This window comes from Anser brachyrhynchus (assembly GCF_964034855.1).
Source record: "Anser brachyrhynchus genome assembly, contig: SCAFFOLD_228, whole genome shotgun sequence".
NCBI classification, from domain to species: Eukaryota; Metazoa; Chordata; class Aves; order Anseriformes; family Anatidae; genus Anser; species Anser brachyrhynchus.
The window spans coordinates 183,863-199,541 of NW_027663717.1; the positions used below are offsets into that span (position 1 = coordinate 183,863).

General features: G+C 58.9%; 1 long non-coding RNA gene across 3 annotated transcripts; it reads right to left on the bottom strand.

Moving 5' to 3' along the window:
- Positions 1-218: 218 nt before the first annotated feature.
- Positions 219-3,788, bottom strand: LOC308186930. 3 transcript variants are annotated; one of them, XR_013944391.1, is made up of 4 exons: positions 3,726-3,788; positions 2,863-3,095; positions 2,599-2,686; positions 219-587 (listed from the first exon to the last, which is right to left on the bottom strand). It is a non-coding gene; the product is annotated as an uncharacterized lncRNA (long non-coding RNA). The 3 variants fall into 3 exon arrangements; XR_013944392.1 differs by lacking the exon at positions 3,726-3,788 and having other exon boundaries at positions 219-555; positions 2,863-3,190; XR_013944393.1 differs by lacking the exon at positions 3,726-3,788 and having other exon boundaries at positions 2,863-3,190.
- Positions 3,789-15,679: the final 11,891 nt, after the last annotated feature.

Here is a 15,679-nt window from a genome sequence, read left to right on the forward strand (position 1 = left end):
TATCAACACTAAAACCACAAAATATTTTAAAACCTTAACACACCAACCCCCAACCCCTAACCCTTATAACTCCAGCCCTAACAACCTTAAAAACCTAACCCTAAACCCTGGAAACCCTAACCCTGAAACCCAACCCTAGTGCCTTAGCCCTGAAACCTTAAAACCCTAACATCTTGTTAGAAACACTCTGTAACCAATAACATAGGCTCAGGCAAGGATCTCAGTGAAGTAGCATTTTTATTCACGATTGCAATGGCAGGCGTCCCACAAACTACCTACTAGTTCCATAACACAGTTTATATAAATTTTTTTTTCCTCTCGGTGACCAGGACCCTCCCCAGTTTCCCCATTGACTGGGTAATCCAGGTTCACGATCTATCCGGTGCTTCACTGAAAATACACAGCTGCTGGCCTGTTACAAGTCAATTTTCTTTTTTCCTTGACTGTTTTCCTCTTTGAGGTGGTAATGTTTCTTACACCGTGATTTCCACCCAATTGCTCTAAGGATTCTGGTTGTCTGCATTTCACAAGGTTGTCTGGTAAGCTTTCTTCTCACTGCAAGCATATCTCAATACCACCTTCCTTCCCTCTAAACGATGTAACTCTGTGCTAAAACATTTTTATTCCCACAACCTTGATCCCCTTACCCTAAAAATCCTTATTCCCTTTAACCCTAACAACTCTAACCACAACCCTAACCCTTCGTATCAACCCCCCGACGCTAATGACACTGACTAATGATCCAAACCCCAAACTGCCCCTAACCCCAGGCAACCGACAAAGAAACTGACACAAAGCTGAAAACTACAAAAAAGGCAAAACCCTGGATACAGACCCCAAATCACAAACACGCGACCAAAATGCTACAGAAAAGCCCCAGACGCAGGCCCCAAGCACTACAGCTAGGCCCCAGAAGCTCAAGACACATCCCAAAGCCAAAATGCAAGCCCCAAACGCTACAGAAAAGCCCCCAAACACCAGACACAGGCTGCAGAAGTCTACACGCAGGCCACGACCCACCCCCAGACACAGGCCCCAACCACACCCAGATGCAGACCCCAACTGTCCACAAGCAGCTCCCAACCCTCCCCCCATGAACTGGACCCCACCCCACCCAGATGCAGGCCCCAGCCCCAGCCCGCACGCCCCAAACTCAGGCCCCAAAGGTGTACAACCAGCTCCCAACTGCCCCCCTCAAAGGGAGGCTCCAAAGCCCGCCAGAGGACCCTAGAGTGTACAAGCAGCTCCCAACCCCCCCCAGCACAGGCCCCAACCCCCCCCCAGACACAGGCCCCAAAGGTGTACAAGCAACTCCCCGCCCTCCCCAGAGGCACGCCCCAAAGGTATACAAACAGCCCCAACCCCCCAAGACCCAGACCCCTACAGCATAGAAGCAGCTCCCAACCCCATCCCCCAAGGCACATGCCCCAACCCCCCCCCCCCAAGGCAGGCCCTAACAGTGTACAAGCAGCTCCCACCCCCCCCCCAGGCGCAGGCCCCAAAGGTGTACAAGCAGCTCACAACCACCCCCCCCCCCCAGAGGCAGGCCCCAACCCCCTCCAGAGGCAATCCCGAAAGGTGTACAACCAGCTCCAAACTCCCCCCCCCAGACGCAGGCGCCAAACCCCCCCCAGACACAGGCCCCGAAGGGGTACAAGCAACTCCCTCCCCACCCTCCCTCCCCAGAGGCAGGCCCCAGAGGTGTACAACCAGCACCCGACCCCCCCCCCCAGATGCAAGCCCCAAAGGTGCACAAGGCAGCTCCAAACCTCCCCCCCCCAACCCAGGCGTCCAGTGTACGAGCAGCTCCCAACCCCCCCCCAACGCAGGCTCCTATACTGTACAACCAGCTCTGAACCCCCACCCCCCCGCTCCCCAGACGGAAGCACCAAGCCCCCACAGAGGCAGGCCCCAAGGGTGTGCAAGCAGCTCCCAACCACCCCCCCCACGAGGCAAGCACCAAAGCCCCATAGAGGGAAGCCCCTAGCATGTACAAGCATCTCACAACCCCTCCCAGCTGCAGGCCCCAGAAGTGTACAAGCAGCTCCCAACTCCCCAGACATGGGCACCTACAGTGGACAAGTACCTCTCAACCACCCCCCAGCTGCAGACCCCAAAGCTGTACAAGCAGCTACAAACCATGCCCAAGGCAGGACCCTGCAGTGTACAAGCAGCTCTCAACCCCCCCCAGATACAAGTCCCAAAGATGTACAAGCAGCTCCCAACCCACTCCAGATGCAAGTCCAAAAGGTGTACAAGCAGCTCCCAACCACCCCCCAGATGCAAGTCCCAAAGGTGGACAAGCAGTTCCCAACCCCCTCCAGATGTAGATCCCTGCAGTGTACAAGCAGCTCCCAACCCCCACAGATACAGATCCCTACATTCTAGGAACAGCTTCCAACCCGCCCAGATGCAGGCCCTGACCCCCCCCCCCAAAACACAGTCCCCAAAGGTGTACAAGCAGCTCCACAAACCCCCAAGACACAGGCCCCAAAAGCCTAAACATATGCCAAGCAAGTACTAATGCAGGTGCCAAACGCTACAGACAGGCCCAAAAGCACAGGCACACGCCCCAGATGCTCGAGGCCGAGACGTAACTTGGCTTTCTGAATTACTGGAAAGCGGCTTTCGTTCTCAGCGAGGTGTGCGCAGGCTAGACAGGATGGGGCTCCAGGCACCTCTTCACCTGTGGAAACACACTGCCATCAGGCACTGCCATGCCAGACAAGCTTTTTCTGTTAAAACACCCTTCTCAGATGCCCCGTGGCATTCAAGTGACCTGCTTTGCTCCGATTCTAAAGACTACTGTCACAGCCCACCTTGCCTGTGGCACCTGATCAACAGAAGAGAAAGCAACCATACCGTTTGGAAACCGTCACTGCACGTGCCGCTCCTTGATGCTCTGTAACCTCTTCTCAAATCCTCAGCCACTTCTGTGTAGAGCCTGCCATGGCACCTGCAAAGCAAGATGGATACCCTTCGCAGTCACCTTGCGCAACTTGGCCATTCTGCTCCAACCCCACTCACGACCAGCCTGCCCTTCTCGTGCTGCTCTTCAGAGTGCAGCTTGGCCCCTCTGAGTCTGTGCAAGGCACCTGCGAAAGAAAAAGAAAAGCATAGGCCCCCAAGACCCAGACCCCTACAGCATAGAAGCAGCTCCCAACCCCAACCCCCCAAGGCACATACCCCAACCCCCACCCCCCAAGGCATGCCCTAACAGTGTACAAGCAGCTCCCACCCCCCCCAGACACAGGCCCCAACGGTGAACAAGCAGCTCACAACCACCCCCCCAGAGGCAGGCCCCAAAGGTGTACAACCAGCACCCGACCCCCCCCAGATGCAAGTCCCAAAGGTGCACAAGCAGCTCCAAACCTCCCCCCCCATCCCAGGCGTCCAGTGTATGAGCAGCTCCCACCCCCCCCCCCCAACGCAGGCTCCTTTACTGTACAACCAGATCTGAACCCCCCCCACTCCCCAGATGCAAGCACCAAGCCCCCGCAGAGGCAGGCCCCAAGGGTGTGCAAGCAGCTCACAACCACCCACCCCCCCCAGAGGCAGGCCCCAACCCCCCCCCCAGATGCAAGCCCCAAAGGTGCACAAGCAGCTCCAAACCTCCCCCCCCCCCAAACCAGGCTTCCAATGTACAAGCAGCTCCCAACCCCCCCCCAACGCAGGCTCCTACACTACAACCAGCTCTGAACCCCCCCCCCCCCCCCCACACTCACCAGACGCAGGCACCAAGCCCCCGCAGAGGCAGGCCCCAAGGGTGTGCAAGCAGCTTCCAACCCCTCCCCCCCCCGAGGCAGGCCCCAAAGCCCCACAGAGGGAAGCCCCTAGCATGTACAAGCAACTCCCCACCCTCCCCAGAGGCACGCCCCAAAGCTGTAAACACAGCCCCAACCCCCCAAGACCCAGACCCCTACAGCGTAGAAGCAGCTCCCAACCCCACCCCCAAGGCACATGCCCCAACCCACCCCCCCCAAGGCAGGCCCTAACTCACTGCAGTGCATCCCCAGTGGTGCCAGTGCACTCTCTGGACTCACTGCACTGCATCCCCAGTGGTGCCAGTGCAGTCTCTGGAGTAACTGCAGTGCATCCCCACTGGTGCCAAAGCACTCTCTGGACTCCCGGCACCGCATCCCCAGTGGTGCCAGTGCACTCTCTGGACTCACTGCACTGCATCCCCAGTGGTGCCAGTGCACTCTCTGGAGTCACAGCACTGCATCCCCAGTGGTGCCAGTGCACTCTCTGGACTCACTGAAGTGCATCCCCAGTGGTGCCAGTGCACTCTCTGGACTCACTGAAGTGCATTCTCAGTGGTGCCAGTGCACTCTCCGGAGTCACAGAACTGCATCCCCAGTGGTGACAGTGCACTCTCTGGACTCACTGCAGTGCATCCCCAGTGGTGACAGTGCACTCTCTGGACTCACTGCAGTGCATCCCCAGTGGTGCCAGTGCACTCACTGGACTCACTGCACTGCATCCCCAGTGGTGCCAGTGCAGTCTCTGGAGTAACTGCAGTGCATCCCCACTGGTGCCAAAGCACTCTCTGGACTCCCGGCACCGCATCCCCAGTGGTGCCAGTGCACTCTCTGGACTCACTGCAGTGCATCCCCACTGGTGCCAGTGCACTCTCTGGGCTCACTGCAGTGCATCCCCAGTGGTGCCAGTGCACTCTCTGGACTCACTGCACTGCATCCCCAGTGGTGCCAGTGCGCTCTCTGGAGTCACAGCACTGCATCCCCAGTGGTGCCAGTGCAATCTCTGGACTCACTGCACTGCATCCCCAGTGGTGCCAGTGCACTCTCTGGACTCACTGCACTGCATCCCCGGTGGTGCCAGTGCAGTCTCTGGAGTAACTGCACTGCATCCCCACTGGTACCAAAGCACTCTCTGAACTCCCAGCACCGCATCCCCAGTGGTGCCAGTGCACTCTCTGGACTCACTGCACTGCATCCCCAGTGGTGCCAGTGCACTCTCTGGACTCACTGCACTGCATCCCCAGTGGTGCCAGTGCACTCTCTGGACTCACTGCAGTGCATCCCCAGTGGTGCCACTGCACTCTCTGGACTCACTGCAGTGCATCCCCAGTGGTGCCAGTGCACTCTCTGGACTCACTGAAGTGCATTCTCAGTGGTGCCAGTACACTCACTGGACCCACTGCACTGCATCCCCAGTGGTGCCAGTGCACTCACTGGACTTACTGCAGTGCATCCCCACTGGTGCCAGTGCACTCTCTGGGCTCACTGCAGTGCATCCCCAGTGGTGCCAGTGCACTCTCTGGACTCACTGCACTGCATCCCCAGTGGTGCCAGTGCACTCTCTGGACTCACTGCACTGCATCCCCAATGGTGCCAGTGCACTCTCTGGACTCACTGCACTGCATCCCCAGTGCTGCCAGTGCACTCTCTGGACTCACTGCACTGCATCCCCAGTAGTGCTAGTGCACTCTGTGGACTCACTGCAGTGCATCCCCAGTGGTGCCAGTGCACTCTCTGGACTCACTGCAGTGCATCCCCAGTGGTGCCAGTGCACTCTCTGGACTCACTGCAGTGCATCCCCAGTGGTGCCAGTACACTCTCTGGACTCACTGCAGTGCATCCCCAGTGGTGCCAGTGCACTCTCTGGACTCACTGCAGTGCATCCCCAGTGGTGCCAGTGCACTCTCTGGACTCACTGCACTGCATCCCCAGTGGTGCCAGTGCAGTCTCTGGAGTAACTGCAGTGCATCCCCACTGGTGCCAAAGCACTCTCTGGACTCCCGGCACCGCATCCCCAGTGGTGCCAGTGCACTCTCTGGACTCACTGCACTGCATCCCCAGTGGTGCCAGTGCACTCTCTGGAGTCACAGCACTGCATCCCCAGTGGTGCCAGTGCACTCTCTGGACTCACTGAAGTGCATCCCCAGTGGTGCCAGTGCACTCTCTGGACTCACTGAAGTGCATTCTCAGTGGTGCCAGTGCACTCTCCGGAGTCACAGAACTGCATCCCCAGTGGTGACAGTGCACTCTCTGGACTCACTGCAGTGCATCCACAGTGGTGACAGTGCACTCTCTGGACTCACTGCAGTGCATCCCCAGTGGTGCCAGTGCACTCACTGGACTCACTGCACTGCATCCCCAGTGGTGCCAGTGCAGTCTCTGGAGTAACTGCAGTGCATCCCCACTGGTGCCAAAGCACTCTCTGGACTCCCGGCACCGCATCCCCAGTGGTGCCAGTGCACTCTCTGGACTCACTGCACTGCATCCCCAGTGGTGCCAGTGCACTCTCTGGAGTCACAGCACTGCATCCCCAGTGGTGCCAGTGCACTCTCTGGACTCACTGAAGTGCATCCCCAGTGGTGCCAGTGCACTCTCTGGACTCACTGAAGTGCATTCTCAGTGGTGCCAGTGCACTCTCTGGACTCACTTCAGTGCATCCCCAGTGGTGCCAGTACAATCTCTGGACTCACTGCAGTGCATCCCCAGTGGTGCCAGTGCACTCTCTGGACTCACTGCACTGCATCCCCAGTGGAGCCAGTGCACTCTCTGGACTCACTGCAGTGCATCCGCAGTGGTGCCAGAGTACTCTCTGGACTCACTGCACTGCATCTCAAGTGGTGCCAGTGCACTCTCTGGACTCACTGCACTGCATCCCCAGTGCTGCCAGTGCACTCTCTTGAGTCACTGCACTGCATCCCCTGTGGTGCAAGAGCACTCTCTGGACTCACAGCAGTGCATCACCAGTGGTGCCAGTGCACTCTCTGGACTCACTGCACTGCATCCCCAGTGGTGCCAGTGCACTCTCTGGACTCACTGCACTGCATCCCCAGTGGTGCTAGTGCACTGTGTGGACTCACTGTACCGCATCCCCAGTGGTGCCAGTGCAATCTCTGGACTCACTGCACTGCATCCCCAGTGGTGCCAGTGCACTCTCAGGACTCACTGCACTGCATCCCCAGTGGTGCCAGTGCACTCTCTGGACTCACTGCACTGCATCCCCAGTAGTGACAGTGCACTCTCTGGACTCACTGCAGTGCATCCCCAGTGGTGCCAGTGCACTCTCTGGACTCACTGCACTGCATCCCCAGTGGTGCCAGTGCACTCACTGGATTCAATGCACTGCATCCCCAGTGGTGCCAGTGCACTCTGTGGACTCACTGCAGTGCATCCCCAGTGGTGCCAGTGCACTCTCTGGACTCACTGCAGTGCATCCCCAGTGGTGCCAGTGCACTCTCTGGACTCACTGCAGTGCATCCCCAGTGGTGCCAGTACACTCTCTGGACTCACTGCAGTGCATCCCCAGTGGTGCCAGTGCACTCTCTGGACTCACTGCACTGCATCCCCAGTGCTGCCAGTGCACTCTCTTTAGTCACTGCACTGCATCCCCTGTGGTGCAAGAGCACTCTCTGGACTCACAGCAGTGCATCACCAGTGGTGCCAGTGCACTCTCTGGACTCAATGCACTGCATCCCCAGTGGTGCCAGTGCACTCTCTGGACTCACTGCACTGCATCCCTAGTGGTGCCAGGGCACTCTCTGCAGACACTGCAGTGCATCCCCAACGGTGACAGTGCACTCTCTGGACTCACTGCACTGCATCCCCAGTGGTGCCAGTGCACTCTCTGGACTCACTGCACTGCATCCCCAGTGCTGCCAGTGCACTCTCTGGACTCACTGCACTGCATCCCCAGTAGTGCTAGTACACTCTGTGGACTCACTGCAGTGCATCCCCTGTGGTGCCAGTGCACTCTCTGGACTCACTGCAGTGCATCCCCAGTGGTGCCAGTGCACTCTCTGGACTCACTGCAGTGCATCCCCAGTGGTGCCAGTGCACTCTCTGGACTCACTGCAGTGCATCCCCAGTGGTGCCAGTGCACTCTCTGGACTCACTGCAGTGCATCCCCAGTGGAGCCAGTGCACTCTCTGGACTCACTGCAGTGCATCCGCAGTGGTGCCATTGCACTCTCTGGACTCACTGCACTGCATCCCCAGTGGTGCCAGTGCACTCTCTGGACTCACTGCACTGCATCCCCAGTGCTGCCAGTGCACTCTCTTGAGTCACTGCACTGCATCCCCTGTGGTGCAAGAGCACTCTCTGGACTCACAGCAGTGCATCACCAGTGGTGCCAGTGCACTCTCTGGACTCACTGCACTGCATCCCCAGTGGTGCCAGTGCACTCTCTGGACTCACTGCACTGCATCCCCAGTGGTGCTAGTGCACTGTGTGGACTCACTGTACTGCATCCCCAGTGGTGCCAGTGCAATCTCTGGACTCAGTGCAGTGCATCCCCAGTGGTGCCAGGGCACTCTCTGGACTCACTGCAGTGCATTCTCAGTGGTGCCAGTGCACTCTCTGGACTCACTGCACTGCATCCCCAGTGGTGACAGTGCACTCTCTGGACTCACTGCAGTGCATCCCCAGTGGTGCCAGTGCACTCTCTGGACTCACTGCACTGCTTCCCCAGTGGTGCCAGTGCACTCTTTCGAGTCACTGCAGTGCATCCCCAGTGGTGCCAGTGCACTCTCTGGACTCACTGGAGTGCATCACCTGTGGTGCCAGTGCACTCTCTGGACTCACTGCACTGCATCCCCAGTGCTGCCAGTGCACTCTCTGGACTCACTGCACTGCATCACCTGTGGTGCCAGTACAGTCTCTGGACTCACTGCACCGCATCCGCAGTGGTGCCAGTGCACTCTCTAGAGTCACTGCACTGCATCCCCAGTTGTGCCAGTGCACTCTCTGGACTCACTGCAGCGCATCCCCAGTGGTGCCAGTGCGCTCTCTGGAGTGACTGCAGTGCATCCCCAGTGGTGCCAGTGCACTCTCTGGACTCGCGTCACTGCATCCCCAGTGGTGCCAGTGCACTCTCTGGACTCGCGTCACTGCATCCCCAGTGGTGCCAGTGCACTCTCTGGACTCACTGAAGTGCATCCCCAGTGGTGCTAGTGCACTCTGGACTCACTGCAGTGCATCCCCAGTGGTGCCAGTGCACTCCCTGGACTCACTGCAGTACATTCCCGGTGGTGCCAGTGCACTCTCTGGACTCACTGCAGTGCATCCCCAGTGGTGCTAGTGCACTCTGGACTCACTGCAGTGCATCCCCAGTGGTGCCAGTGCACTCTCTGGACTCACTGCACTGCATCCCCAGTGGTGCCAGTGCACTCTCTGGACTCACTGTACTGCATCCCCAGTGGTGCCAGTGCACTCTCTGGACCCACCGCACTGCACCCTGAGTGGTGCCAGTGCACTCTCTAGAGTCACTGCGCTGCATCCCCAGTGGTGCCAGTGCACTCTCTGGACTCACTGTACTGCATCCCCAGTGGTGCCAAAGCACTCTCTGGACTCCCGCCACCGCATCCCCAGTGGTTCCAGTGCACTCTCTGGACTCACTGCAGTGCATCCCCAGTGGGGCCAGTGCACTCTCTGGACTCACTGCACCGCATCCCCAGTGGTGCCAGTGCACTCTCTGGTGTGACTGCAGTGCATCCCCAGTGGTGCCAGTGCACTCTCTGGACTCGCGTCAATGCATCCCCAGTGGAGCTAATGCACTCTGGACTCACTGCACTGCATCCCGAGTGGTGCCAGTGCACTCTCTGGACTCACTGCAGTGCATCCCCAGTGGTGCCAGTGCACTCTCTGGACTCACTGCACTGCATCCCTAGTGGTGCCAGTGCACTCTCTGGACTCACTGCACTGCATCCCCTGTGCTGCCAGGGCTCTCTCTGAACTCACTGCACTGCATCCACAGTGGTGCCAGTGCACTCTCTGGACGCACTGCAGTGCATCACCAGTGGTGCCAGTGCACTCTCTGGTCTCACTGCACTGCATCCCTAGTGGTGCCAGGGCACTCTCTGCAGACACTGCAGTGCATCCCCAACGGTGACAGTGCACTCTCTGGACTCACTGCACTGCATCCCCAGTGGTGCCAGTGCACTCTCTGGACTCACTGCACTACTCCAGCCGCGGCAGTCGCTCCAGCCGCGGTAGCCCTCCAGCCTCGGCAGCCGCGGCAGCCGCGGCAGCCGCTCCAGCCGCGGCAGCCGCTCCGTCCGCGGCATACGCGGCAGACTCTCCAACCGCGGCAACCGCTCCAGCCGTGGCAGCCGCTCCACTCGGTAGCGGCTGGAGCGGCTGCCGCGGCTAGAGCGGCTGGAGCGGCTGCCGCGGCTGGAGCTCCTGCCGAGTTTGGAGCGGTTACCGCGGCTGGAGCGGCTGGAGCGGCAGCCGCGGCTGCCGAGGCTGGAGGGCTACCGCGGCTGGAGCGACTGCCGCGGCTGGAGTAGTGCAGTGAGTCCAGAGAGTGCACTGGCACCACTGGGGATGCACTTCAGTGTGTCCAGAGAGTGCACTGGCACCACTGGGGATGCACTGCAGTGAGCCCAGAGAGTGCACTGGCACCACTGGGGATGCGGTACCGGGAGTCCAGAGAGTGCACTGGCACCACTGGGGATGCACTGCAGTGAGTCCAGAGAGTGCACTGGCACCACTGGGGATGCACTGCAGTGAGTCCAGAGAGTGCACTGGCACCATTGGAGATGCAGTGCAGTGAGTCCAGAGAGTGCACTGGCACCACTGGGGATGCAGTGCAGTGAGTCCAGAGAGTGCACTGGCACCACTGGGGATGCAGTGCAGTGAGTCCAGAGAGTGCACTGGCACCACTGGGGATGCACTGCAGTGAGTCCAGAGAGTTCACTGGCACCACTGGAGATGCACTTCAGTGAGTGCAGAGACTGCACTGGCACCACTGGGGATGCAGTGCAGTGAGTCCAGAGAGTGTACTGGCACCACTGGGGATGCAGTGCAGTGAGTCCAGAGAGTGCATTGGCACCACTTGGGATGCACTGCAGTGAGTCCAGAGAGTGCACTGGCACCACTGGGGATGCAGTGCAGTGAGTCCAGAGAGTGTACTGGCACCACTGGGGATGCACTGCAGTGAGTCCAGAGAGTGCATTGGCACCACTTGGGATGCACTGCAGTGAGTCCAGAGAGTGCACTTGCACCACTGGGGATGCAGTGCAGTGAGTCCAGAGAGTGCACTGACACCACTGGGGATGCAGTGCAGTGAGTCCAGAGAGTGCACTGGCACCATTGGAGATGCAGTGCAGTGAGTCCAGAGAGTGCACTGGCACCACTGGGGATGCAGTGCAGTGAGTCCAGAGAGTGCACTGGCACCACTGGGGATGCAGTGCAGTGAGTCCAGAGAGTGCACTGGCACCACTGGGGATGCACTGCAGTGAGTCCAGAGAGTTCACTGGCACCACTGGAGATGCACTTCAGTGAGTGCAGAGACTGCACTGGCACCACTGGGGATGCAGTGCAGTGAGTCCAGAGAGTGTACTGGCACCATTGGGGATGCACTGCAGTGAGTCCAGAGAGTGCATTGGCACCACTTGGGATGCACTGCAGTGAGTCCAGAGAGTGCACTTGCACCACTGGGGATGCAGTGCAGTGAGTCCAGAGAGTGCACTGACACCACTGGGGATCCAGTGCAGTGAGTCCAGAGAGTGCACTGGCACCAATGGGGATGCACTGCAGTGAGTCCACAGAGTGCACTGGCACCACTGGGGATGCAGTGCAGTGAGTCCAGAGAGTGCACTGGCACCACTGGTGATGCAGTGCAGTGAGTCCAGAGAGTGCACTGGCACCATTGGAGATGCACAGCAGTGAGTCCAGAGAGTGCATTGGCACCACTGGGGATGCAGTGCAGTGAGTCCAGAGAGTGCACTGGCACCATTGGAGATGCAGTGCAGTGAGTCCAGAGAGTGCACTGGCACCAGTGGGGATGCAGTGCAGTGAGTCCAGAGAGTGCACTGGCACCACTGGGATGCACTGCAGTGAGTCCAGAGAGTTCACTGGCACCACTGGAGATGTACTTCAGTGAGTCCAGAGACTGCACTGGCACCACTGGGGATGCACTGCAGTGAGTCCAGAGAGTGCATTGGCACCACTTGGGATGCACTGCAGTGAGTCCAGAGAGTGCACTGGCACCACTGGGGATGCAGTGCAGTGAGTCCAGAGAGTGCGCTGGCACCACTGGGGATGCACTGCAGTGAGTCCAGAGAGTGCACTGGCACCAATGGGGATGCACTTCAGTGAGTCCACAGAGTGCACTGGCTCCACTGGGGATGCAGTGCAGTGAGTCCAGAGAGTGCACTGGCACCACTGGGGATGCAGTGCAGTGAGTCCAGAGAGTGCACTGGCACCACTGGGGATGCAGTGCAGTGAGTCCAGAGAGTGCACTGGCACCACTGGGGATGCACTGCAGTGAGTCCAGAGAGTTCACTGGCACCACTGGGGATGCACTTCAGTGAGTGCAGAGACTGCACTGGCACCACTGGGGATGCAGTGCAGTGAGTCCACAGAGTGTACTGGCACCACTGGGGATGCACTGCAGTGAGTCCAGAGAGTGCATTGGCACCACTTGGGATGCACTGCAGTGAGTCCAGAGAGTGCTCTTGCACCACTGGGGATGCACTGCAGTGAGTCCAGAGAGTGCACTGGCACCACTGGGGATGCAGTGCAGTGAGTCCAGAGAGTGCACTGGCACCAATGGGGATGCACAGCAGTGAGTCCACAGAGTGCACTGGCACCACTGGGGATGCAGTACTGTGAGTCCAGAGAGTGCACTGACACCACTGGGGATGCACTGCAGTGAGTCCAGAGAGTGCATTGGCACCACTGGGGATGCAGTGCAGTGAGTCCAGAGAGTGCACTAGCACCACTGGGGATGCAGTGCAGTCAGTCCAGTGAGTGTACTGGCACCACTGGGGATGCACTGCAGTGAGTCCAGAGAGTGCACTGGCACCACTGAGAATGCACTTCAGTGAGTCCAGAGAGTGCACTGGCACCACTGGGGATGCAGTGCAGTGAGTCCAGAGAGTGCACTGGCACCACTGGGGATGCAGTGCAGTGAGTCCAGAGAGTTCACTGGCACCACTGGGGATGCACTTCAGTGAGTCCAGAGAGTGCACGGGCTCCACTGGGGATGCACTGCAGTGAGTCCACAGAGTGCACTGGCACCACTGGGGATGCAGTGCAGTGAGGCCAGAGAGTGCACTGGCTCCAATGGGGATGCAGTGCAGTTAGTCCAGAGAGTGCACTGGCACCACTGGGTATGCAGTGCAGTGAGTCCAGAGAGTGCACAGGCAAAACTGGGGACGCACTGCAGTGAGTCCAGAGAGTGCACTGGCACCAGTGGGGATGCAGTGCAGTGAGTCCAGAGTGTGCACTGGCACCACTGGGAATGCAGTGCAGTGAGTCCAGAGATCGCACTGGCACCACAGGGGATGCACTTCAGTGAGTCCAGAGAGTGCACTGGCACCACTGGGGATGCACTGCAGTGAGTCCACAGAGTGCACTGGCACCACTGGGGATGCACTGCAGTGAGTCCAGAGAGTGCACTGGCACCACTGGGAATGCAGTGCAGTGAGTCCAGAGAGTGCACTGGCACCAGAGGGAATGCACTGCAGTGAGTCCAGGGAGTGCACTGGCACCACTGTGGATGCAGTGCAGTGAGTCCAGAGAGTGCAGTGGCACCACTGGGGATGCAGTGCAGTGAGTCCAGAGAGTGCACAGGCAGCACTGGGGATGCAGTGCAGTGAGTCCAGAGAGTGCTTTGGCACCACTGGGGTTACAGTGCAGTGAGTCCAGAGAGTGCACTGGCACCACTGGGGATGCAGTGCAGTGAGTCCAGAGAGTGCACTGGCACCACTGGGGATGCGGTGCGGCGAGTCCAGAGAGTGCACTGGCACCAATGGTGATGCACTGCAGTGAGTCCAGAGAGTGCACTGGCACCACTGAGAATGCCTTTCAGTGAGTCCAGAGAGTGCACTGGCACCACTGGGGATGCACTGCAGTGAGTCCACAGAGTGCACTAGCACCACTGGGGATGCAGTGCAGTGAGTCCAGAGAGCGTACTGGCACCACTGGGGATGCACTACAGTGAGTCCAGAGAGTGCACTGGCAGCACTGAGAATGCACTTCAGTGAGGCCAGAGAGCGCACTGGCACCACTGGGGATGCAGTGCAGTGAGTCCAGAGAGTGGACTGGCACCACTGAGAATGCACTTCAGTGAGTCCAAAGAGTGCACTGGCACCACTGGGGATGCAGTGCAGTGAGTCCAGAGAGTGAACTAGCACCACTGGGAATGTAGTGCAGTGAGTCCAGTGAGTGCACTGGCACCAGTGGGGATGCACTGCAGTGAGTCCAGAGAGTGCACTGGCACCACTGGGGATGCACTGCAGTGAGTCCAGAGAGTGCATTGGCACCACTTGGGATGCACTGCAGTGAGTCCAGAGAGTGCACTTGCACCACTGGGGATGCACTGCAGTGAGTCCAGAGAGTGCACTGACACCACTGGGGATCCAGTGCAGTGAGTCCAGAGAGTGCACTGGCACCAATGAGGATGCACTGCAGTGAGTCCACAGAGTGCACTGGCACCACTGGGGATGCAGTGCAGTGAGTCCAGAGAGTGCACTGGCACCACTGGTGATGCAGTGCAGTGAGTCCAGAGAGTGCACTGGCACCATTGGAGATGCACAGCAGTGAGTCCAGAGAGTGCATTGGCACCACTGGGGATGCAGTGCAGTGAGTCCAGAGAGTGCACTGGCACCATTGGAGATGCAGTGCAGTGAGTCCAGAGAGTGCACTGGCACCAGTGGGGATGCAGTGCAGTGAGTCCAGAGAGTGCACTGGCACCACTGGGATGCACTGCAGTGAGTCCAGAGAGTTCACTGGCACCACTGGAGATGTACTTCAGTGAGTCCAGAGACTGCACTGGCACCACTGGGGATGCAGTGCAGTGAGTCCAGAGAGTGCATTGGCACCACTTGGGATGCACTGCAGTGAGTCCAGAGAGTGCACTGGCACCACTGGGGATGCACTGCAGTGAGTCCAGAGAGTGCATTGGCACCACTTGGGATGCAGTGCAGTGAGTCCAGAGAGTGCACTGGCACCACTGGGGATGCAGTGCAGTGAGTCCAGAGAGTGCGCTGGCACCACTGGGTATGCACTGCAGTGAGTCCAGAGAGTGCACTGGCACCAATGGGGATGCACTTCAGTGAGTCCACAGAGTGCACTGGCTCCACTGGGGATGCAGTGCAGTGAGTCCAGAGAGTGCACTGGCACCACTGGGGATGCACTGCAGTGAGTCCAGAGAGTGCACTGGCACCACTGGGGATGCAGTGCAGTGAGTCCAGAGAGTGCACTGGCACCACTGGGGATGCACTGCAGTGAGTCCAGAGAGTTCACTGGCACCACTGGGGATGCACTTCAGTGAGTGCAGAGACTGCACTGGCACCACTGGGGATGCAGTGCAGTGAGTCCACAGAGTGTACTGGCACCACTGGGGATGCACTGCAGTGAGTCCAGAGAGTGCATTGGCACCACTTGGGATGCACTGCAGTGAGTCCAGAGAGTGCTCTTGCACCACTGGGGATGCACTGCAGTGAGTCCAGAGAGTGCACTGGCACCACTGGGGATGCAGTGCAGTGAGTCCAGAGAGTGCACTGGCACCAATGGGGATGCACAGCAGTGAGTCCACAGAGTGCACTGGCACCACTGGGGATGCAGTACTGTGAGTCCAGAGAGTGCACTGACACCACTGGGGATGCACAGCAGTGAGTCCAGAGAGTGCATTGGCACCACTGGGGATGCACTTCAGTGAGTCCAGAGAGTGCATTGGCACCACTGGGGATGCA